At 39.6% G+C, this 26,207-nt stretch overlaps 1 long non-coding RNA gene across 1 annotated transcript in view; it reads left to right on the top strand.

Moving 5' to 3' along the window:
• The window catches only part of LOC115802050 (uncharacterized), a 456,956-nt gene that overhangs the window by 334,979 nt on the left and 95,770 nt on the right, over positions 1–26,207 (top strand). Inside the window, exon 8 of the long non-coding RNA XR_016395247.1 lies at positions 12,110–12,213. This is a non-coding gene — a long non-coding RNA (uncharacterized LOC115802050). The remainder of the gene's footprint in view (positions 1–12,109; positions 12,214–26,207) is intronic.

The following is a 26,207-nucleotide window of genomic DNA, read 5'->3' as shown; positions in this document are numbered from 1 at the left end:
GAATTCCCATCTGTACGTCCTGTTCATAACAGAGTGCACTACGAATGGGGAGAAGGGGCCGGCTCCCTGTAGTATCGCACCCTACGTGCTCCCTCTCCCACCTCAGTCCTCTCTCCCTCTCTGCTCTCCGGCACCTGGCTTGATTAGCTGCTGCCTCTCAACTTCCTTTGTTGGGTGGGAGGCTCTACTGACGGGCTTCTTGGTGCCTATATTGGAGGAGGAAAGTGCTATGAAGGACCTTGCACCTCAAGCATTTGGCAGAGAGGTACAGGCAAGCCAGGAGCCCCCGCTCCACCCTGGGGCAGTGCAACCTGCCAATAGGCATCCTTGTGCTTGTGCTTTGACTGCTGCTGATGCCTGAGTCATGCACAGAGAATCCCTGGCAAAAGGTCACAAGGACCTGTTTTTCCTGAGCATTGGGAAAGCCCTGTAGCGACCACTGATGAAAACCATTGGAAACCAAGTTTACTTTCAGTTTTTTTTTTCCAAAGAAAATCAAAGAGAGAGAGAGACAGAGAGAGGAAGAGAGAAAGAGAAGCCTCTAAGTTCAAGGCTAATTGAATGGAGGCTGCACCATGACCATGAAAGCTCCTATCCATTTTCATATTCTGATACCTTGGAGACCAAAGGTTAAGAGTCTCAGAATAGGGAAGTCATCTTGTTTTGAAATTCTTCAAATGTTTATGTCTGGGTAGAGAGCTCTGGTCGTGACCAAGTAGTTATGTATTCCATCACTTCCTAGTTGTGTAACCTTGAACAACTGACTTGCCATCTCTCTATCACGAGTTCCTTATCTGTAAAATGCAAATAGTAATGATTTCTACAATACAGTTATCGTGAAGCTTAAGTGAGACAGTGCCTCTGATGACGCAGCATGTGATGAAAATCCAGTAAATATCACTTAGCAGTATTATCATTTCAGGGGCAAAGAATAATATATTTTTTTGTAATGACTACATATTTTCTAGCTGTTCTATGCATAGACTACTTTTATTCAGAAAAAAATAACCTTCAAGAAGTGCTTTTATTTCCCCAGGGGCTATTAAAATGTCTAGTCCTATTATAAAGATTTTTGCTTTCAGCCCAACAGACATGCTCAGAAATGGAACTGACTCTGGGGCAGACAGGGCCACGGGTTTAATGACATCAGGTACATAGCGACTCCCACTTTAGGCAAGTCTGAAAATACCCTTTCTGCCCTTCTTAAGCCAAATGGCAAGGCAAAATCAAGCAAGCTACGTAGCCAAGAAATGATTTCTGGGCTCACGGGTCTGTTTTCATTAACTCTTTATTAATTATGTATTCAGTATTTATTGACTTCTCTATGCGAAGTGTTGTAGGCTAGCTGGCATTGGGACTCTATTTAAAAATATATCAGACACAGTCTGGTGACCTCCAGGAGCATATGCATAGTAAAAAAAAATATCACATGCAAAACTTACCACAATAAACATAGGTGTGGAAACTGCTTATCAGAGATATGTAAACACGAGAGGTCAGAATGTTCACTTTTTTCTACAGAAGTTTGGATTTTGCTGTATAATTATGCTTTGAAGAAAAAGATACTCAGGAGGAGAAATGACATAAACAAAGGTGTGAAAATGCTAAACATGATCACTGTTATAATAAAACTACTAATTTGCAATTTCTACTATGTGCTAGGTTAGGCTATATATATATATATATATATATATATATATATATATATATCTCCTAGATATATAGGCTAGAGAGTGTGTCTTAAGAGTCAGCAAGAGATTAAGCTGCAAAGGTAAGCTGGGATAAGAATAGGATTTCTAACCCTTCAGTAATGTCAGCCCTCCCTAACAAGAATGAAGGGGTTTTCTGGTCTGGGGTGAACTTATGGCAGTGGTGCCTGGTGGAAGGTGATTGAGTGTAGGTCTGGTCTGGTGGGTCAGCTTCTAGGATTCAGCACTTCACAGCAAGCCTATGAGGTAGGTAGTGAAGGTTTTGTTATGTCCACTTTCAGCTGGTAAGAATGAAGCACACAAGACCTAAGTGATGAAACCAAAGGCCCTTAGACAATTTCAGAGCTGAACTAGTATCCAAGTCTTGCTTGGCTGACTTCCAGTACACTTCCATTCTCAAATCCAGGTTGTTACCCTGTGGCTCTGAAATACATGGTGTTGTCGATTTTAGAGAGAAAGGCAGAAACTTTATGGACAGAGATAACTGTAATAGGTGACAATAGGTTACAGTAAGTGGCACCGAGCCCAGTGTGCTTGGCTTACTTGAATTGCATGTAAATTATAGAAACGCTAATGGTTATAATTGTGCTAATATTTGTTTGCAAGGAGTTATAGGGGTGGCTCTAAAGAACTTGGGAGAGTCCAAGGACCTTAGCATTCAGAACTCATAGGTTTGAAAGGTGGGAAAAGCTTTGAGATATCTAACTTCTTTATTTTATCAGTGAGGAAACTAAGGCTCAGAGAGATCAGGTGAATTGCTGAGGTCATATGGACAGTAAGTGGGGGAGGGCTAGTTCTCTTTAATATATATTAATTAATTAATTTCTTATGAGGAACTGGCTCACATGATTACAGAGGTTAAGAAGTCCCATGATCTTCTATCTATCTGTAAGCCAATACCTAGGCTTATACCAGTGGTGTAATTTGGTCTGAGTCTGAAGGTCTGAGAGCCACGGCAGCTGATGGTACAAATCCTAGTGCAGGGGCTAGAGAAGATGAGCTGAGATGTCCCAGCTCCAGAGTGAGGCAGAGAAAAAAATGATCCTTCCTTCTAGGGGTGTTGTAGGCAATTTCGTGTTTCTGATATCCAGGCCAGAATACTCATGAAACTCCAGTCATGGTTCTTCTGTGCTCGCCATGACCAGTGCTGTGTTATTTCGTTTCACACATAGATTCATTTTCAGAAGATTTAGGGACACATGCTGTAACTCTTTAGAGTGCCTGATGACTGGTCCAACCTGAGCAGGTGCCATGCCCCACTGTGCAGTAGAGGGCAGGATGTGGAGTGAGGAACAAGCCCCAGGTTTCCCTTTTGTAACTGTGTGATTTCTCTCCCATATATTGATTGTGCCTCATGCCAAGCTTGGACCTCTGAAGGTCAGCTCCTTCCCCTGGTCCGCCTCAGGATGGCACAGGGTAATGTAGCCAGGAAATACACCACCTCTTTTCATGCAGTTTGTCTGTGTACTCATTCCACACCATCTAACTGGAAACCAGGAACTCATCTGCTCTTCCCAGGAGCTGAACTTCTACAGCTCTCAGAGGGGCTCCCAGGCATGTTTGCTGGGAAACTCAGGGACATGGGGGTCCAGTCTATGAAGCATAATCAGGCTTTCAGGCTCCTTCCCACAGACACATACATTCTAGAGGGCAAGGACCTTGGAAAGGTGTAAAGCCAAGTACAGAGTTACTGTCCCAGTCTTTGGATTTGTGCCAGCAACTCCACCCCCAGGTAAATGTGGGATAATGTGTTCGTTCTACTTTTCACAGGCAAAGCAGATCATAGAAATTATTTGATGAAAAGTAACTGGGAGTTTTGCCAAGCTCATTTTTGGTTCATTATACCATCTATTATTAATACGTTATCACATAATGATCACCTGGTCTGATTTCTTTACCCCATGCACACGGTGGTGGTTTTTCCCGTTGTTTGTAAGTGTAGATGGTGTGACAGAACCACGTTCAAGGCTGAATTTTAAAATGTGATCATCTTAATATTGGGAGAAAGATTCTTTCTGATGAACGCAGGTCTTCTGAGGAATTGTTAACTGACTTTGTCACAAGGCTCAACTTTCAGCAGGCAGAAAAAAGAAAAAGAAAATTACCATCATGGGCTTAAGTTTGAGTGACTGGGAAGAAACGCAAGATAAAGTGAAATGGTGAAGAATGTGGGAAAAAGTAACCCTGTCATCTTAGTGTTCAAAATAAACTAAGAGGAAAATATAGAGAATGATATAGTATACAGATTTTTAATTATCAGAGAAAAATAGGTACAGTTCCATGACTGGAGGCTTTAAAAAGTAAAGACCGCTCAAAAGAAACTAGTGCAGCAGGAGAAGGCTTACTGTCTACTTTTAGAAGGATTTTGATTAGAAAAAGGAAGGACCAGGGCATAAAGAAGACCAATTTTTACATACCTATAAGGGGAAGTGTTTTCCAAAAAGACTGAAGTGTGTCCCTACTTTATTCATCTTCATAACTTTAGCACCTATTGTAATGCTAGGGTCACCACATTTCTTTCATTGGTTCTGCAGTTTGGAGAAGGTTTATCCCAGGTTCTTATAATAAGGTGCTGATGTGATCCCAGCATCACTGTGGATAATCATAATGAAACATGGAGAATAAGAGAGGTATCAAAAGATGCAAAAATATTGTGACAGAGACACCTAGCTGATCACCCCAACAGCTAGTCTCCTTTTCTTCCTTGGTAATGGAACTCTGATTTCATCTGGGGGTAATACATCCCATGAAAGGCATACACAAGGACTTCCCTGGTGGTCCAGTGGTTAAGACTCAACACTTCCACTGCAGGGGGCATGGGTTTGATCCTTGGTTGGGGAACTAAGATCCCTCATAATGCATGGCACGGCCAAAAAAAAAAAAAAAAAAAAAAAGCATACACGCCTCAGCCTGTCTTACAGCTTGCTAGGGCCATGTGACTATATTCTGACCAATGAATTATAACAGCCAGTTATTAATGTGCTAGTGTGAAATATAAGATCTGGTATTAATGTGACTTCCGGGTTGAATGAGATCACTTAGCTGAGAAGAGTGGTCCTTTTGTCTCTTTGCTGTTCTGACTACTGCCATCCTGTAATGAAGCCCTTTTAGAGTCTAACTTATATGCTCAGAATAGTGAAGAAGAAAGGCTGAAACCTGGATTCTTGATGGCTCCATGGAGCCATCATACCTAACTCTGAGCTGTTTACCTCTAGATTTCTTCTATTTCAGGAAAAAAAACACACTTCTATTTGATTATGTTATTTTGGAGTATCTCTTATGCAGCTGAACTTAACCCTAACTGATAAAATTTCCAGAGACTAGAGATGGTTTTCAGAGACTAGAGATAAGCATGTGTAAATTCCAGGAAAAATCCTCCAGGGCACATTCAATAACAATAATTCTTGCTAAATTATGTTAATTTTTTTGGACCTTGTTATCAGATTAGTAGCTTTTCTTTAAGAACCAACATTTTGGGAAGACTTACTACTTGCTGGATGCTGTTTTAAATCCCTTATGTGTATTATCTTTTGTAATCATCACAACAGGTACTTTAAAAAACCCCATATAGCAAACAATAAAACAGAGGCAGAGAAGTTTAAATAACTGATCCAGTGGAACACAGTTGATGGAGACAAGATACAAGCTCAAGGAGTCTGAGGTCGCTATCTTAGTTCATATACTACGCTTTGAGGGGAAAGACACAGATAACAAGTGAATTTTAATTTTTTGTGCATTGGATACAATCTCATAAAAGCAGAGTGGAGAAATGATAGATGGGCATTTTGATGAGTTCAAGTTGCTCAGCCAATGTCATCCTGGAAGGAGGTGTCTTGGTACTTGTCAAGGTGTCTTAAGCCACTTCTGTTTTAGAATTTTATTAATGGCTGTGGACACATCAGGTCTATTTATCAAATGTGCAAGAACTAGAATAAATTTAGCCTGGAAAGGAGAAGACTCATGGAAACATGGGAGGTCTCATCAAATACTTATTCTATAATTTTAGAGCTTTAGCAGCCTCCAAAATCACTAATGCCTTTCAGGAATGGTGGGAATGCAAAGTGGTATGAGACCTATGGAGACACTATTTTGCAATACTGCAATATTTGACAATATTCTGATAAGTTACATATGCATTTACCCTTTGACCCAGAAACTCCACTTCTACATTACTAAAAAGATACACTGGTGAAAAAAAAGAAACAAATATAAGAGCACAAATTCACAAAGCTATCATTTGTACACTAATTACATATAACCTATTTTATTTAAGAAATAAAATTCTAAGGAAAAAATAAAAGTTAGATGGACAGGGGAATCTGTAGATTAAAAGAGACTTAACCAGTTGCAATGATAGGCTCTCATTTGCATCCTGATTCAAACAAGCAGAAAGAGAGAGAGAGAGACAGAGAGACAGAGAGACAGAGAGAGGATGCACATGTTGGAGAAATGTGAGCAATGCCTGTATAGTTTAAGATATTTAGGAATTATTTGTTGTTACAAAGTCACAGTCCTTATATTTTAGAGAAACTGTGAATCATTATGGATAGTTTTATATGATACCTGGGATTTGCTTCGTTACAAATCCAGGAAAGAGGGAAGCTGTGTGAGGATAAAGATGAAATAAGATTGATCACAACTTGGTATATTTACAGCTGGGTATTGATTACAAGGGCATTCATTATTCTATTACAAATCAACTCGTGTACATGTTTGAAAATTTTCATAATACGAAAGTAAAATTTAAACCTATCTCTCAATTTTAAATAAAATATTTTAATTTGCTAAAAAATTTTTCCACTTGAAATGTACAGATGCAGATCTTTTAAAAAGAAACTTACCAAGAAGGAAAAAAAATAAATCAAGAGTAAAAGGGTAATTGAATTTAAACACAGGTTTCACATTTGATTTTCAGCAGAGCTAAGGAGCAAATCTGGGACTCTGGAAACTTACTCCAGTGTTCTTTTTATTTTATGATTGACTTGGCAATGATGTCGAAGGGAACACACTGTTTTCTGAGTCGCTAGAGGGGAAGCAATCAAAGTTATACAAAGGTATATTTTGATTCAAAATAACAAAAACTTTTCCTCCAATTGAGGCTATTGAGAGCATAATAGCTTTTCTCGGGGTTTTGGACAGCCGAGGTCTGGATGAATACACAGGTTGAGACTTGATGGCCACTTGATAGAGATGTTGTAAAGAGAATTCCTGTATCAGCTTGGAGGCTGCACTAGCGGAACTTGAAGCTCCCTTCCTACTCAATGATGCCATAATTCTATAATGAGATGATCCTTCTTGTTTCGACACATAACTCATAACTTGCTGGAGGGCTGGCATGTGCCATGGGAAGCATTGGCACCTGATTTGAAAGAAAAACACTTGGTTTGCAGATACAGACTGATGCAATCCTTCACACACCAAAAATTTAAAGAGTCAAATTATTAATGTTAAATAATTCCAGTTTTAGTAGTTTTGGGTTTAATACTTATATTGAATTCCTAGAAAGTGTAAGGTGTTTGGCCATAGACTATAAAGGCCCTGGTCCAAGTGCTGAATGTGTTTGATACCTCTAGCTTCTCCTCCTCCCTCAAATGAGCTGTTTTTCCTGTATGGAAGTCTGCTCCTAGACAAAGTTCTGTTACCCACCTCTAGAGCTAAGTGTGAGCTTAAAGCAACATGTCACCATTCCCAGCCATTTTTAAGCTTTATTTCTAACCAGAATAAAAAGATTTATTAAAAAAAATAATTCCTGAGAAATCAGAAATGAAAGAGGAGATATTAAGATATTACAACTGATACCACAGAAAAATACAGAGGATCATAAGAGACTGCTATGAACAATTATACTCCAACAAATTAAACAACCTAGAAGAAATGGATAATTTCCTAGAAATCTATAAGCTACCAAGACTGAATAATGATGAAATAGAAAATCTGAACAGAATGATGACTAGTAAGGAGATTGAATCAGTAATTAAAAACCTCCCAACAGGGACTTCCCTGGTGGCACAGTGGTTAAGAATCTACTTGCCAATGCAAGAGACACAGGTTTGATCCCTGGTCCATGAAGATCCCACATGCCCCGGAGCAACTAAGCCCTTGTGCCACAGCTACTGAGCCTGTGCTCTACAGCCTGCAAACCACAGCTACTGAGCCCATGCACCACAACTGCTGAAGCCTGCATGCTCTAGGGTCTGCATGCCACAACTACTGAGCCCATGTGCCTAGAGCCCATGCCCTGCAACAAGAGAAGCCACCTCAATGAGAAGCCCACACACTGCAACGAAGAGTAGCCCCTGCTTGCCGCAACTAGAGAAAGCCCACACACAGCAATGAACACCCAACGCAGCCAAAAATAAAATTAAAATTAAAAATTAAAAAAACAAACAAACCTCCTAACAAACAAAAGTCCAGGACAGAATGGCTTCACTGGTGAGTTCTACCAAACATTCAAAGAAGAATTAATAACAATTCTTCTCAAACTCTTCCAAAAAATAAAATAGGAAGGAGAACTTCCAAACTCATTTTACGAGGCCAGCATTACCCTGATACCAACCAGACAAAGATATCACATAAAAAGAAAATTACGGTTCAATATTCCTGATGAACATAGATGTAAAATTCCTCAACAAAATGTTAACAAAGAGAATTCAACAATACAGTAAAAGGATCATACAACATGACCAAGTGAGATTTATTCTGGGGATGCAAGGATAGTTCAACATCCACAAATCAGTCAGTGTGACACACCACATTAACAAAATGAAGGATAAAAATATATGATCATCTCAAAAGATGCATAAAAAGCTTTTGACAAAATTCAATATCTATTTATGATAAAAACTTTCAACAAAATGAGTATAGAGAGAGCATACCTCAACATAATAAAAGCCATATATGACAAGCCCATAGCTAACATTATACTCAATGGTGAAAATCTGAAAGCTTTTCCTCTAAGATCAGGAACAAGACAAGGATGCCTACTCCCACCACTTTTATTCAACATAGTATTGGAAACCCTAGCCAGAGCAATTAGGCAAGAAAAAGAAAAATCATCTAAATTGGAAAGGAAGAAGTTAAACTGTCACTATTTGCAGATGACATGATATTATATATAGAAAACTCTAAAGACTCCATCAATAAACTATTAGAATTAATAAGCAAATTCAGTAAAGTTATAGGATACAAAATCAATAGACAAAAATCTGTTGTGTTTCTATACACCAATTACAAACTATCAGAAAAGTTAAGAAAGCAATCCCATTTACAATTGCATTAAAAAGATAAAACGCCTAAGAATAACTTTAACCAAAGAGGTAAAAGACCTGTATATTGAAAAGTACAAAACATTTATGAAAGAAATTGAAGAAGACACAAGTAAATGGAAGGATTCCATGCTCATGGATTAGAAGAATTAATATTGTTGAAATGTCCATACTAACCAAGGAAATATAGAGATTCAATGCAATTCCTATCAAAATTCCAATGGTGTTTTTCACAGAATTAGAACAAACAATCCTAAAAATTTTATGGAACCACAGAAGATCCTGAATAGCCAAGGCAGTCTTGAGAAAGATGAACAAAACGGGTGGCATCACACTCCCTGATTTCAAACTATATTATAAAGCTATAGTAACTATAAACAGTATTGTATTGGCATAAAAACAGACACATAGATCAGTGGAACAGAATAGAGAGACCAGAAATAAATCCATGCATATATGGTCAATTATTTTATGACAAATTACAAGAATATACAGTGGGGAAAGGACAGTCTCTTCAATAAATGGTGTTGGGAAGAATGGACAGTCACATGCAATAGAATGAAACTGAACCAGTATTTTATACCATACAGAAAAATTTACTCAAAATGGATTAAAGACTTGAACGTAAGACCTGAAACCATAAAACTTCTAGAAGAAAACATAGGTTGTAAACTCTTAGACACAGGTCTTGGTGATGATTTTTTGAATCTAACACCAAAAGCAAAAACAACAAAAGCAAAAATAAACAAGTGGAAGTATGTCAAACTAAAGAGCTTCTGCACAGTAAGGGAAACCATTAACAAAATGAAAAGGCAACTAATGAATGGGAGAAAATTATTGTGAATCATATATCTATTTAGGACTAATATCCCAAATATATTAAAAAACAAAACAAAACAAAAAAACCTTACACAGTTCAATAGCAAAAAAACGCCAAACAATCTGATTTAAAAAATGGGCAGAAGATCTGAGTAGACATTTGTCCAAAGAAGACATACAGATAGCCAATAGGTACATAAAAGGATTCTCAACATAACTAATCATCAGAGAAATACAAATCAAAACCACCATGGGATATCACCTCACACCTGTTAGAATGGCTGTTAGCAAAAAGACAAGAAATGACAAGTGTTGGAGAGGGTGTAGAGAAGAAGAAACCCTTGTGCACTATTGGTGGGAACGCATACTAGTGCAACCACTATGGAAAACATTAGTGAGAATCCTCAAAAAATTAAAAATATATAGAACTCCAATAAGATCCACGAATTCCACTTTTCGGTATTTACCTAAAGAAAATGAAAACACTAACTCAAAAAGATATATATACCCCCATGTTCATTGCTTCCAAGACATGGAAGCTACCTGAGTGTTCATTGATAAGTGAGTGGATAAAGAAGATATGGGATATATATATATAAATATATATACACAATGGAATATTATTCAACCATTAAAAAATAAATCTTGCCATTTGCGGCAACATGGATGGACCTAGAGTGTATTATATTATGCTAAGTGAAATAAGCCAGACGAAGGCAAATACTGTATGATCTCTCTTATGTGTCGAATCTAAAACAGTAAAGAAACAAAAAAACGCAAAGACACCAAAGGTCATAATAGGTACAGAGAACAGACTGGTGGTTGCCAAAAGTGAAGGGTGGGAAGTGAGACAAATGGGTGAATTTTTTTTTTCAGTTTAAGTAAATTGAATAAAAAATTTAAATAATAATAATTAAAAATATCCCTAGTGTCAACAAATAAACAGGGTGAGGGTTGAGGTGGGTGTTCTGAAATGACAGAGTGTAACCAATCCAGCTATTCTGGTGATTCCACAGAGAGACTAGCCACGTGGCCTATATCAGAGACGGTCAGGAGCCCTGCTGCTCAGGCTGAAGGTGACTGCCATCCAGGACCTCAGAGTTAGCCTTGCAATGAATGGTTCAGGAAACATAAGGTGCTAGACTTCCAGAGATCTGTAAGGGAGTCCATTCTGTCCCTGTGATGCTATTAGCTTCTCTCTCTCTCTCTCTTTCTAGTTGTCAGTGACATGAATCTCAGCTCCATTCTACATGGATTATTTCTGATCTAATTCTAACAGCCCTAAGATTTCAAGAGATAGATATAAAGACCAGATGGATATTACAAGAAAATCAGATTGTTCTGCAGTGAGTGAGATATGGAAAGGCCTTTTCCCAACCAAGCAGTAGACAGAATTGTCATAGTAAGTTGTGTTTGAAATAAAATGGTTCATAGATCTGAGGTGACACTGCCTTTTGTAAAGTGTGAAATTGGTCCTTCTGTTGGGCAGAATGAGGATCAAAAAAGAAAAAAGAACACAAATAGTTCACTATTTATTATGTTATGATCTGCCTCAATTCACAAATATCTACCTATACCTGTATCTAGAGCGATAAGATTCTATAAAAGGCTACATATTTACTATGTTTTCATGCTTGGTCCAGAGCAAATCTGGTTTGAACCTGCAGATAAATTATCCCAAGCTCTAGAATGCTATAGGGTTGACTTTAAATAGGCACCTGCTAGATTTCCAACATGACAGATGAAAGTGTCCTGCATCCATTAGTCAATTATGTCTCCTCTTTTACACTTCAGTCCATACATTAATGCACCCTTGACACTTTTTCAGTTCACTCTTCCATCTTCCTTAATCATTTTGGCACGCAACTCGCTTCTTCTGCCACGTCTGCCAGCATCCTTGGCATCCCAGTCAAGTTCATGACCATTTTGGCGCCCTACACATAACACTTTTTATTGAAGTTTTTACACATATATTTTTATGCCTCTGAACACTGTAACTTTAACCAACTTTACATTTCCCATACGGAGACCATAATGTTGCACTGCAAAAATGTGGGCGTAACCAATATTTGCTATGCCCCAACGTGTGTGGGGACAGCTTTTATCTGAGATTCACCCTTCTCACCATCCCTGTCATCTTTAATCTTCCGTAGAGTCTAGCATCTATCAAGGCTATGATGGTAGAAGAGGGCTTTTAAAATGTAATCAGGCTGAAAAGTAGATGCACTCCTATTTTAGGAAAAATTCATGAGAAAACTGGCAGGAAGCTCATCTTAGTGCAAAATATCTGCTTATTCCTTTGTCTCTGCTCTATAGGCCAGATCACTTCGAGGGACCCGCCCTCTTTGCCAATCTCCCAGCTTTCAAAGGCCTCTGTCCAGCAGTGGATCAAACACCTAGTAACTCACCCAGGGGCAGAGGTAAGTGGAGACAGCCATGATTGCTATTTACTCATTTGTTTTTGAAAGGCTGTAAAGCGGCTGCGGGAAAGGGCATGCAGGTCGAAGATTGGGGGTGTTCTCTATCCAAAAATGGGGCTCACGAATGCCCTATGACCATGGACGGAGCTAGAGGGCAGGTTGGAATAGGTGAGAGAAGTTATTTCCAAATCACCGTCATCTTGTGGACTTTGAATGTATTATTAAATATTATTAAAGATCCTCTAGGATTCCACGTTAACATTTAGGCAGCTAACAGTTAAATCTTTAAGTCCCATAGCAAGTGGTGAGTGTTGGTGTTTTACTTAGGAATGGCACAATCTGAAGGTCTAGGTGAAGTACAGCTTTGGACTGGAGAAGGAAAAGGAGTTACTTCCAGAAGAAGGTGCTAAAGCAGGGCTCTGGGCCAATTTGTTGAAAGCCAGTTTACTAAAACTAACTTTATGAATGACCAATTTCCTGACTCATGAGGGTTTTGTTTATAAGTTTTAGTATAGTTCCTGCTGCTACCTCTGCCTCTCCTCGCTCCTGCCTCTGAACTTGACCCTGCCTCTCTAACAAAGGAGCCTGGGCAAACCTCTGAGACGGGGCAAGGGAAAGCACAGGACGATGATGAAACTAAAACTTTTTAAACATTCCCCCAAATTTTGCAAATTGGGCATTTGGCAAATTGTTTTGGGCAAATTGTTTTTCAGTGTAAATCAGTGGTTCAGTAAATTAACTTGCTTCCCCAAAGCAGAGCTATTTCTTAATTGTCCCTGTCTTTCCTAGCACGGGCTCCTGTCTCTTTCACACTCAGTTAAAATAAGGAGGGATGAGATCTGTGAAGACATGCACACCCAGCTATGCACACCACAAGATGACACGAGTATACCTGGGTGTACAAACCAGTTATAAAGTCTGAGTCTCAAGGTGCAGAAAGACTTCTCAAAGGTCATCGCTTTCCCCACTGCTACAATCTTGCCTTATTGTGAGGCAGGTTAGAAGCAAAAATCACCAGAATTCTTGTGTTTAGTCTTTCTGACCACAGTGGGTTTTTAGTTATTAAAGTTGAATAATCAAATTTAAGAATTATCCCAACCTGTATCCCCAGGCACAGTCCCTCTCTGATTTTCTTGGCTGTGAATCTTTCCCACTAAGTGTCCTGAGGCTCTATAAAAGCATTCAAGGTCATTGTTCCCTCAAGTCTCAAATGTCTTAAATGCCAGTGTCTCCCACTGCATGTTCCTTTGGCTGCTACACATTCTTATCTTTTATTGCTTCCATCAGAATCTAAGCCTGTTGGAAAGGTCCTTAAAGGAAATCTGAGACGTTCAAAAGAAAGTGGCAGAGGAATACAAATTAGAAAAACAATGATATACTACCTGTAACCTGTAAAACTGGCAAAGCATACAAAAAGGAACTACACCCGTGTTGGCTCATAATGGTGAAAATACAAATTGGCACCACGTTTCCAGAAGGACATTTGCAAACACACTAACTGAGTATCTTAAAATATCCACTGACCTTCAATTTCTCTTCTAGGATTTTTCCTAAGGAAATACAAATGTATATAAAGATTATTATCCCAGTGATACGTACTATTATAAAAAATGGAAATAGCTTTAATGTCCATCCCTATGGGATTAACTGAATATATTATGCTATATTTATATATGATAAAGAATATTATGCACATATTAAAAATGATCACAATATATTAAATGAGGAAAACAATAGATTTTTAACAGTTATGTTTAATATCATAATGCTTTGTAGGATAGCATATACAACGTTAGGAAAAAAAAGGTCATTAGTTCACACACTAAATTAAATGACAGCATTTATCTCTAGGTTAAGTGATCATGGGTGAATTTTATTCCCTTTATTTCTAGATCTATATTTTCCAAATTTTCTACAATTAACATGTTTTCTACGAAGTAAGCTTAGTTTTGACCTCTTAACGTATTTTTCTTTTAAAAATAATTTCATGGTTTTCCTTTATGACATAATTAAGAAAGGAAAGAGGTCAAAAAGTTCTAGTTCCCGACCAGAAGGAACTACACAATACCTTTCTCTCCCTTTTAACCAGTACCTTTCTTTAGAATACGGTATCAGAAAAGATAGTGGACACATTGGAGGGAAGTTAAAAACAAAATACACGCATACAAACACACACACAAACACACACACACCTTAAACGGTAAGATAGCAGCAAGATGCAGCTGATTTTGAAAGAGGGAAATCAAACGCTATTCAGTTTCCTATTCCTTCTCGAAACTCAAGCTCCGTGATGAGTCCAGTACATTTGGGAAGGGATATATTTCCTTCCTCCCTCTCACCCTTTTAAAAACAAGCTGTATTTAACGCAGCAGCAAGGCATGAAGTAAGGCGCTGGTCGGACCCCTGGCTGCAGGATGAGGGGATAGAAAACGCAGAGCAGGAAATTGCTGCACAGTGCACGGTGAGGGCACATAGGAGCTGCTCAGGGAAAGGTGCCTATTATAACTATTATCGTTTGGTCTTAAAAAAAAAAAAGAAAAGAAAAGAAAAATCAGGACAGCCCTCTTTGGAAAACAAACAGGAGCACTGAGCTAGCGTCGCCGGTTCACAGGCAGCTGACATCTGTACGCAGCAGCCAGTCAACAAGAACTACTGAGCCGTTTCCAGGGTTTCACGGGAAGGAGGAAGAGTCCTATCTCCCTGCTGGGGAAATGGGAGGCTTGGTCCCCAGATGCGCCTCTCTCTCCGGACTGTCAGCACCGGCAGGCGGGGTGGTCACCCGGCCTGACCGTGCGCTCTTGGCGTTGCGTAATCATCCCGGGGCTGCCTCCTGCCCGCGCTTTGTCGGAGGCTCCACCTGATGGACAAACAGGAAAACGGCTCTCTCGCTGACATCTCCTTGCCCCAGGCTTTCACCACCTTTAGTATTTTCTCACTGTGCATGAGAAGGGAATTTTCTGCAGAGAAAGAGAAGCAATGAACCTTCACCCCGCAGCACAAAGCATCCACTGGAGCATTTGTCAGTAGACAGCTTCCGTGGGAGGAAGGGGTCATTCTCAGTAGTTTCCCCATGTGGCTCGGGTTCTTGCCTTAAGCCTGTACACTGAGGGATGGAGGGGCCAGGCCTCCCTCTGACAGAGCAGAGAATGGGTCAGGCAGGATTTCTTAGTGTCTGGGGGAACCTGAGGGGGCCAGATTACAGCCTTCTCTTGCCTTTTTTTTTTTTTAACATCTTTATTAGAGTATAATTGCTTTACAATGGTGTGTTAGTTTCTGCTTTATAACAAAGTGAATCAGCTATACATATACACATGTTCCCATATCTCTTCCCTCTTGCGTCTCCCTCCCTCCCACCCTCCCTATTTCACCCCTCTAGGTGGTCACAAAGCACCAAGCTGATCTCCCTGTGCTATGCGGCTGCTTCCCACTCGCTATCTATTTTACGTTTGGTAGCGTATATATGTCCATGCCACTCTCTCACTTCGTCCCAGCTTACACTTCCCCTCCCCGTGTCCTCAAGTCCTCTATGTCTGCGTCTTTATTCCTGTCCTGCCCCTAGGTTCTTCAGAACCATTTTTTTTCTTAGATTCCATGTATATGTGTCAGCATATGGTATTTGTTTTTCTCTTTCTGACTTACTTCCCTCCGTATGACAGACTCTAGGTCCATCCACCTCACTACAAATAACTCAGTTTCATTCCTTTTTATGGCTGAGTAATATTCCATTGTATATATGTGCCACATCTTCTTTATCCATTCATCTGTTGATGGACACTTAGGTTGCTTCCATGTCCTGGCTATTGTAAATACAGCTGCAGTGAACATTGTGGTACGTGACTCTTTTTATTATTTTTTTTGTAACATCTTTATTGGAGTATAATTGCTTTACGATGATGTGTTAGTTTCTGCCCTATAAAAAAATTAATCAGTTATACATATACATATGTTCCCATATCTCTTCCCTCTTGCGTCCCCCTCCCTCCTTCCCTATCCCACCTCTCTAGGTGGTCACAAAGCACCGAGCTGATCTCCCTGTGCTATGTGGCTGCGTCCCACTAGCTATCTATTTTATGTTTGGTAGTGTATATATGTTGATGCCACTCTCTCACTTTGTCCCAGCTTACCCTTCCCCCTCCCCATATCCTCAAGTCCATTCTCTAGTAGGTCTGTATCTTTATTCCCGTCTTGCTCCTAGGTTCTTCATGACCTTTTTTTTTTTTCTTAGATTCCATATATATGTGTTAGCATATGGTATTTGTTTTTCTCTTTCTGACTTACTTCACTCCGTATGACAGACTCTAGGTCCATCCACCTCACTACAAATAACTCAATTTCATTTCTTTTTATGGCTGAGTAATATTCCATTGTATATATGTGCCACATCTTCTTTATCCATTCATCTGTTGATGGACACTTAGGTTGCTTCCATGTCCTGGCTATTGTAAATAGAGCAGCAATGAACATTTTGGTACATGACTCTTTTTGAATTATGGTTTTCTCAGGGTATATGCCCAGTAGTGGAATTGCTGGGTCATATGGTAGTTCTATTTTTAGTTTTTTAAGGCACCTCCATACTGTTCTCCATAGTGGCTGTATCAATTTACATTCCCACCAACAGTGCAAGAGTGTTCCCTTTTTTCCACATCCTCTCCAGCATTTATTGTTTCTAGATTTTTTGATGATGGCCATTCTGACCAGTGTGAGATGATATCTCATTGTAGTTTTGATTTGCATTTCTCTAATGATTAATGATGTTGAGCATTCTTTCAGGTGTTTGTTGGCAGTCTGTATATCTTCTTTGGAGAAATGTCTATTGAGGTCTTCTGCCCATTTTTGGATTGGGTTGTTTGTTTTTTTGATATTGAGGTGCATGAGTTGCTTGTATGTTTTGGAGATTAATCCTTTGTCAGTTGCTTCATTTGCACATATTTTCTCCCATTCTGAGGGTTGTCTTTTGGTCTTGTTTATGGTTTCCTTTGCTGTGCAAAAGCTTTTAAGTTTCATTAGGTCCCATTTCTTCTCTTGCCTTTAACTCCGCTTCATATCTTTCTTTCCCTTTTCTCCAATCGCGACAAACTGCTTGTCACTTCTGTCGATCGCAGTGATCTCCCTAGAAGTGTAAGCTGTTGCCCTCACCAGGCCATAAGAATATCAGAGGTATTCAGTCTTGCCTCTAAATCGTGTTTTAGTTTTATGACCCCAGAACTTGGGTGGGCCTAGCAGTACAAAATTTCCCATACCACTGTGCACTTTCACTAGAGGAAGGTGGCATCGCTATTGTTCAGCTGAGAAAAAGTTAATGATACTGTCATCTTCCCTTTGCTCAGCTTGTGATGGACGTGACACATCTCTCGCTCGAGCTGTGGCTAAAGTGCGGCTGGGTTGAGCAGAGATCGCGGGACGGACAGTGTTCCTTCAGGGAAGGACGTGGGTCCCCAGAGTACCATCTGGATCTTTTAGGGAATCCTTGCCATTTAATTTTGGTCCACGTTATTTACGCTCTTGTTTTCTCACGGTTCTCAGTCCTGGCTGTATTTTAGAATCACCCAGGGAGCTTTTAAAAATCACTGATGCTCAGACCCTGGAATACTTGAAACAGAATCTCTGGGGAGTGGAGCCAGGGCATCTGTAGTTTTGTTTTAAGATCCTCAGCTGACTACAAGGACCAGCTAAGGCTTGGAGCCACCGCCCCAGCCTTAACTTCCCAGCTTGTAGGACATGACCTTATACAAAATAGGAACTCAGAAGCGTTTGATGAATGAATGAGTGAATGGATGAATGAATGACGTCTGAGAAGGGCCGACTTTATGACCAATATGCTAAAATGCTGTGATTAATGAATTATATTGATAGTAGACCGTACAATAAAGGCAGTCCCAAAACCAGGTGTGGAAGGCTCCAAAGACGGGCTTAAAGAGATGGGTCAGGTAGCTAACGCTGAAGGGAAAAGGCCCCAAAGTGTTTACTGTTGGTCCTGGTCTGGTAAAATCCTCCCTTTCCCCTAGGAGGGTAAGGGCAGTAGGACAGGACCAGGATGCAGTGGGGGACAGGGGAAGAATTTGAGGTCTCATAACTGATTGACAGAAGATGAGGATGCTGCTGCCTGCATCTCAGGAAGTCAGTCGGCCAGAAGCCCTTGCTGAGCCCACAGAGCACATGGGACTTGGGGTGCTCGGGGTGCTGGAAACACAGGACCAAGGGGTGTTTAGGGGGCAGTACACAAACCCATCCAAGAGATGGGATTCTTGCAGGGGCAAGAATACACATTCGAGGAGGCTAGGCAAGTCCAGTCTCCCACCTGAACTAGACAGTGGCCTTCTTGAGACCAGGAGCAGTATCTTTCTCAGACCTGTTCTGGAAAGTTTCTAATTTCCCATATATGTAGGAGTGGACTTGGCTTCTCAAGTGAGTGCAAGCAATCGGGGAACCGACAGAAGAGTGAAGGATGGAATTAAAATTCAGTGGGATTGTAAATGGCTGAAATTCAGGCAGTGAAGGGTGGGGCAGTTGCATGGCTGAGAAGAGCCAATTTTTTAAGAAGGAAAATCGGTCTCTGGTAGGATGAGCTTGGCCCTCCGGAACTGTATCTCCAGGCTGGCAGCTGACCAATTTTCCTACACAACCAAGACTATTTCCTTTCTCATTTTCAGCTTCTCCATAGTCAAACTAGAATTAATAACATAGCGTTTCTCTTAATGGTTGGGGCAAAGCAATGTGTCTTTATGAGTCAGTTCAGAATGATCTGCTTCATAACTCTAAGGAATCGGTTCTCTCCCAGCTAACATTCCAAATACAACTGATTTATTTAATGCAACGGAGTTCTTAGGTGAATGTGGAAACTTTTAGGTAAAAGTGGAAGGGAAAAGTTCTTCCATCCTAGGGTGTGGAGGGGGGTGCTTTGGTGAGGTCTTGGACACTAACAAACATTCCCTGGTTTGGCATTCAAGAGCCTTGTCCAGTCTAATCATGACATAGTTCTAGTCCACGGTATAATACAAACTCTGAACATTTGGACAACTTAAAGCATCTTCCTTCCACCAGTTTGGGCCTCACCCAGGCCTGGGAGACCAGAGGGGCGGGTGAGAGCCTGGGAGCCCTCTCACTTGCTAGTTGCTGTCATTTAAAGTCCGCTGAGATTGGAGATAGATCAATGGGGTTAGGGGTGAAGGGTTAGAAGCTGGTACAGTTGTCATCTAGTCTGGTGACCTCTGGCCACCACTAGATGTTTGAAGCTCTCTTGGGGGATGTTTGTTTGGGAGTCTTGGGAGGTTCTCCCTCTGGAGACCTTGACCGGAACTCCCTAGAAATGGGAAATTCCTGTCACCTGTCATCTGGCAGTCAGCTGTGACTCCCGGCTCTGTCCCTGGAGTCGCAGTTGAGTACTTTGCCCTGCTTCAGGGAGGGGAAGCTAGCTCTGAGTGAGGCTTGAGCCCCTCATTCTGCTCCCTGGGGCTTATGCACACTGCCTCTGGCTTTAGTCTTTTCAAGCATAGCTCACATTTTTTTTTTTTTAAGAACAAACTCTTATTTTTAATAGTACATTCAAGTAGCTTTAATAGATTTTTTTTTCAGTTTTTATTACAGTAACTATAATCCTGGGTGGCTGGTACAATAGGGGAAGGTTAGCCAAAGTCACACCTGAAGTATAAGAAAGCAATTGGAATAGAGACTAAGTATCGTAACACCTAGACATCATCTGTGAGCATGAGAAAGTTTTCTGTTCTAAAGTAGACACCAGACTTTCGCAACTATAGAATGTCATATATCTGCAAAATTATAGTGCCTTAGTTTTGTTATAACGCTTGTGAAAGTCCGAGGTCCCTCTTGTATCTCAGAATTTAGATTTTATATTCCAGGACACACGTGTCAAACTCTCCTAAAAGTCTCCATAAAACTCTTTTCACTTGGGCTTAAAACACAGGGGCATTCATCCCTTTTCCCATGTTGGGAGGACTTAGGGAACATAACAACAAGCTCCAAATATTTTCTCTGGACCTTTCCATTGTAATCTCTTATAAAAGTTGCAAGTGAGGTCTAGCACCTCACTTTAGAGTATAGGGATGCTTGGGGCCTCTTGCAGTTTAAAAATATATCTATAAAGTCTTGTATACTCCTCCCTTTGAGAAGTGGAACCTAATTCCCTTACCCTTGGGAGTGGGCTGGACTTATTGACTTGTTTCTAGAAAATAGAATAAAAAGAAGTGATGATGTGAGAATTCCAAGATAAGGCCATAAGTAGGCATTGTGGCTTTCTGCTTGCCCTCTTTTTCTTTCTTGGATCACTTGCTCGGGGAAACCCGCTTCTATATTGTGAGGACACTCACACAACCCTCCAGAGAGGTCCACATGGCAAGGATCTAAGCTACCTGACAGCAGCCACCTGAGCGAGCCGCCCTGAACACGGCTCCTCCGTCCCGAGTCAAGCCTTCACGTGCTGCAGCCCAAACCAACATCTTGACTGCAACCTCGTGAGACAGCCTGAGCCGGAATCACCCAGCTAAATTGCTCCCAAATTTCTGACCCACAGAAATTGTGAGTCGTATTTATGATCTTGTTGCACTATCACGGCCCCTTAAGTAGGAAGTTCACCTTTTGAGAATTACCAGGGGGAGCTGCTTGTGCATGGACAAAACCGTCAGTACCCCACCCACATCCCCATAAGACCTCCTGTTCCCGTCAGTGTCAATACTACTGCTTTTTTTCTGCACCTGAGGACTTCCTCTGGTCCCAGGAGCCTGCTTACCTGAATGGGGTACCCAAGAACGACTGAGGAGTTATCGCCTCCAGCAGAGCTCTCCTCTAATGACAGAAAGGGTTGATGGGACGACCTCAGCTGCTTGTGCTCGTGGGTGGGACAACTTGAAGACGTGCTCTACTCAGTATCTCAGGGTCCCCAGCGGGATGGAGCCCCCACATGCACAGGAGTAACCTGCCCACTGATGCCCTACATTGGCTTCCTTCCCTGTTAGGTCTCACTTTCTCACTCCACTGCCAGTGTTTCCTTCCCTCATTTTCCGGGAAGCATTAATTGTTTGTACTCAAATTCTGCCTCAGGATCTGCTTCTGAGGACACTCAACCTAGATTTATTTCCTTCCACCCCCTTTCTCCCCACCCGCTGTACTCTCTTCCCTTGGGGAAGATGGACTGAGCTGGTTGGTGAGTTTGAGAGAAGGAGTGGAGTGTGGGTATCTCAGTCAAGGCTGGGCTTTCTCATCAGAGGTAAGTGTGTCAAGGTCAATGTGTGTCCTGTCTTCAAGATGCCCACAGACTCTGCAGCCAATTCTATGATTACCAGGATACACTCTGCCATGGCAGGGGGGTATCTGAGACTTGGGTTTGGCAAGCTCAGTGGGGATTAGATGTTTTAGGTAATTTGATTGCAGATATAGATCAATCTATGATTTCCAATTCAGTCCTCTCTTTAATAAACTGCTCTCATGATTCTTGTCTCTTTTCCCAAATTACTTCAGTATTCAAGAAGGGCAAAGAAGAATGTTTTTTATTTGTGCCCTAAAACTTCAACTACTTGCAATATATACGGGGTGAAATGTGTAATTTATGAACATTTTCCAAATAACCTGCAAAATTAGCTGTAGAACATTATACCAGTTAGCAGTTTTTTGTTTATAAAAAGAAAACTCAACAATCTTTAGTAAGCTACCGTTGTTAACTGTCCATCTCAGGTAATCAAACCCTACAAAAGTCTGAAAGGGGAAAACAACATGGCAGGAAAGCGAGTTTGAATCTAACGCTGTCAGGAGAGCTCTGTTGTAGGTTCTGGGATGATGTTGGAATTTTAGCTTCACAAAATGAAGCATCTATTCGCTTAGCGTGAATTTATTTCTGGCACAGTGGGAAGTTCTTAGTCATAAGCTTCTGGGTATTTTCTAGTCAAGATGGTGTTTAACATTTACTTTTTAGCTGCATTAAGCTAAGTTCCACTGCACCCCCCAGACACCCCCCACTATCCCTCCCAGGAAAAAATAATTAGAAAATGACAGATAAAGGGGTTTTTTTTGTTTTTTTTTTAATAAGAAGGATGTGGCCCACTCAAATTTTAAATTCTTTTTGGGAGAATAAAAGAACAGAAACACACAGTAGAAACTAGAGCTGAGTCTACGCATGTATCAGCTTCTAGGAACAGAAATAGGCATTTGACTTCTGTAGAGTGATGGAGACCAAACACACTCCACAGACAGGAAAGAATCGGAGCCAGGGTCAGGGTGTACAGTTGGGAGCTAGGGTAGTATTCTCCCTCCAATGGAAGGAGACTGAGAAATGAGCCAGTTCACTGTCAAGGGCTGTGACTTGTCCAAGATGCATGATGGGAAGAAAAATATAGTAACACAACCAGTACCTGAGCCAAGCCACCTATGAGCAAAAATGGATGCCAAAAGTCAGTGATCTTTAAAATGATACAGGAATTTAACTGTTTATTCAGAGTTCCCTTTGTGGTCAGACTCTTCCAGAGGTGATAAATGGACTAAGAAAGTTTGCAACTGTGGTCTCTTACTGAAATAGTTATTGAAGGCTATATAATATTTATTACTACAAGAAAAAGTCAGCCCAGAGGAAATAAGTAGAATTCCAGACAATGCAGCAAGTATAGAAAAACTGTTTAAGTATGTCAGGAAAAGTTGAGCTGTGTGTATTCATGAGTTTTTTTAGTTTGTTAAAATGTTGATGTGTGACAGATAATCTTCAATTATATATCCCCCAGGTTTCTTTAGGAAAAGGAAGTCAGTTGATTAAAATGATAATTAATATGGGTGAGTGAGACTATATTAGGAACCATAGTGACAGAGAAATACAAGTGTGTTTGTGCTTCTGTTTTAAGGAAAAGAGAGCAATTTTGTCCTATAGTTGTGCCATTTTTTTCCCATAATATGAAAGACCATAGTGAAGAAAGAAACTTGGAAAGTGCATTTTACTTGGTCTATAATACTTAAGTCTGCAAAAAACCATAAAATATTAAAAAATTTTTGAGAACAAAATTTTGGATGAACTAGATCTAAATGTACGTGTATTGGCATACATACAGCATCCATCTGAGTGAAAAAATCATTTTGTGGAATATTTAATAAAGATGCCATATAAATTCAGTTTTAAAACCATGCTGAACATAGGATAACACTCATGTAACCATCACTTATGTCAAAAATATATTAATACTATCATCTCACAATCTCTTCTCTTGTCCCCTGACAAACTCTCCCTTTCCTAAAGGTAACCACTATTCTAACACTGTAGTTTAGTTTTGTTTTCAAACTTTATATTAATGAAATCACTTAATATTCATTCTGTTATATCTTCATTCTTTTGTTCAACATTACATTTGTGATATATTGATTTGGGTTTAACTACCTCTTAATTTGGAGGAAAATTCTATCATCTATCTATCTATCTATCTATCTACCTACCTATCTGTGAATCTTCTATCATCTGTTCATTTTGGAGTCGATTGTATCATATTCTGTTAGTCATGATACGTTGAGCTTATGTTAGTAACATAACAGTAGTAAAACACACCCATAAAGTCTCAGTGATTAACACAAAGTGTTTATTTCTTGCTCATGCAAAATGCACTGCAGGTCAGGTGAATCTCTGTAACTATGTTCTTCCACACACGACTCATAGACCCAAGCTGCTTGGGTCTTATGGCTCTGATATTTCAATACATGGCTTCCACACTTGCTACCACAAGGGAAGCAAAGGATGTGAAATCACAGAGTGCCAGTTTTCTATTCCAGCATGGAAGTGACATACATCACATCGACTCACATCCATTTGTCACAGTGAGTCATAAAGCGCTTCTTACCGGCCTGAAGGCTGGGAAGTACCGTCTTCTGGATGCCTAGACAAGAGAGGAGAATCAGATATTGTTGGGCACTAATGAAGTCTATCACACATACCTTAATAAAACAATTTTTAGATAGAGCTAACATAAATTACATATTGTAACCATGGTAGAAAAATTTTGGCTACTGTTTGTGATGAGCTAATGATGTATGAAACCTATTTAAGCAAGATAAGGAATTCAGCTGCCATAAAGGAAAAAAAAATGACAAATTTAACTACAAAATATGTTGAAATTATTGTGTATTAAGGAATACAATAGACAAAGTCAAATCTAAACAAACTGAAATGTAAGTAACAAAATGTTAATGTCCCTCATGTATAAGTAAGCTCCAATAAATGGATAACAACAACAAAAACAAAACAATAAAATGGAGAAAAGATACTTGCAGAATATTTGTAGAAGTGGTAATCAAATTGATAATGATGCTTATACTGACTAGGAATTAGTGAAAAATTTTACCCATCAGAACCACAGAATTTGTTAAAATTGATAATTTCCAGTACCAGTAAAGTTATAGAGAGATAGATATTAGGTTCACATACTGTTGGCGGGAATGTAAATTACCTTAAACCTTGTGGAAAGTAATTTGATGTGACGTGTTAAAATTTTATATATGTCTGTCTTATGATTCAGCAATTCCATGTCAGGGAATCGACATTAGAAGAATACTTATACAGACCCTGAAAGAACTAAGTTTAAGAATGCTCATTTCAACGCTGTCTGTAATAGTATGAAATAAGTGCTAACTGAAATATTCATTAATAGGGGACTAGTTAAACAATTCAGAATTTAGTCATATACAATTCTGTAAGCTGCCAAAACTATAGATTTACTTTCACAAAATGATTGTTCAATTTCTGACTTTTCACCATAATGCTTTTTGAAAATTATTACCACTTTTTGGGTGACTATTTTTTTATAACAATGCTTTCACCTAAAAACCTACAAAAGAAACATAATCTAAAGAATATTTTGACTTTATCATTTTAGACAAGGACACGCTCAAAATTTAGTCAACACAATAATTTCTGTGCAGAGGAGATACATACGCAGGACACATTTGAATTGTTGTCAGATTTGTCTGATCCCAGGACATCTTCCTTTCTGTAGGCACACAGAGCAAGAGGGATAAAAGAATAGCAACTTCTATGACTTTGGCTTTTATGCACATGCATTCCTATTTCCAAATGTTTTGACCTACTCTTGTGTTTAGCCTTTACTTTCAAGTCTACTTTGAATTAAAAGTTAACCACGAGTGCCCACATGGCTCAAAAATTGACAAAGTAAATGTTATAGAAAGAAAAGTGAGAAAACTTTAATCATGGAGCAAAGGATAGGTGTGATAAAAGAGGACAGAAGAGGAAGAGGGAAATAAAGATTCTGCAGTCCTTTAAGGTAGTTTACTTAACATACGATATGGAATGCCTGGCTGAAAGTTGATTAGGTAACCTTTCTGTGTCTTCCTTAGACTGCCTTCCTTGCACCTCTCTTCTGCCTCACCGTTCACTCTCTGTTCCTTCTCACACTAAACTTTCATGACATTATTACGTTTTCTTCATTTATGAAAAGCTGATTTTGTGTCCTCTCAAACTGTTTTTTATTGCTAATATACACTTGGTTTTATTGTCAATTAATCTGTTTTTCTCTGTGAAAATAGTTTTGGTATCTTAGGTTAGGTTGAAAGGAATCATAATTTTTCTCATTAAAATTAGTATACATATTTCTTTTGAATTTTTAAAAAAACTTTTATTGAAATATAGTTGATTTACGGTATTGTGTTTAATTTCTGCTGTACAGCAAAGCAACAGTTATACACATATATATTATATTCTTTTCCATTATGGTTTATCACAGGATATTGAATGTAGTTCCCTGTGCTATACAGTAGGACCTTGTTGTTTATCCATAATATATATAATAGTTTGCATCTGCTAATCCCAGCCTCCCATTCCTTTCCTCCCCACCCCCTTCCCCCTTGGCAACCACAAGTCTGTTCCCTATATCTGTAAGTCTGTTTTTGTTTTCGTAGATATGTTCATTTGTGTCGTAGATTCCACATGTAAGTGATATCATATGGTATTTGTCTTTCTCTTTCTGACTTACTTCACTTAGTATGATAATCTCTAGTTCCAT

This window comes from Delphinapterus leucas, chromosome 12, assembly GCF_059928025.1.
Source record: "Delphinapterus leucas isolate spDelLeu-1000000601 "Yukka" chromosome 12, BTC_Dleu_Yukka2, whole genome shotgun sequence".
In the NCBI taxonomy this organism is placed as follows: Eukaryota; Metazoa; Chordata; class Mammalia; order Artiodactyla; family Monodontidae; genus Delphinapterus; species Delphinapterus leucas.
Note: the sequence above shows the minus strand (reverse complement) of the source record. Positions and strands in the feature narration are given on the sequence as shown.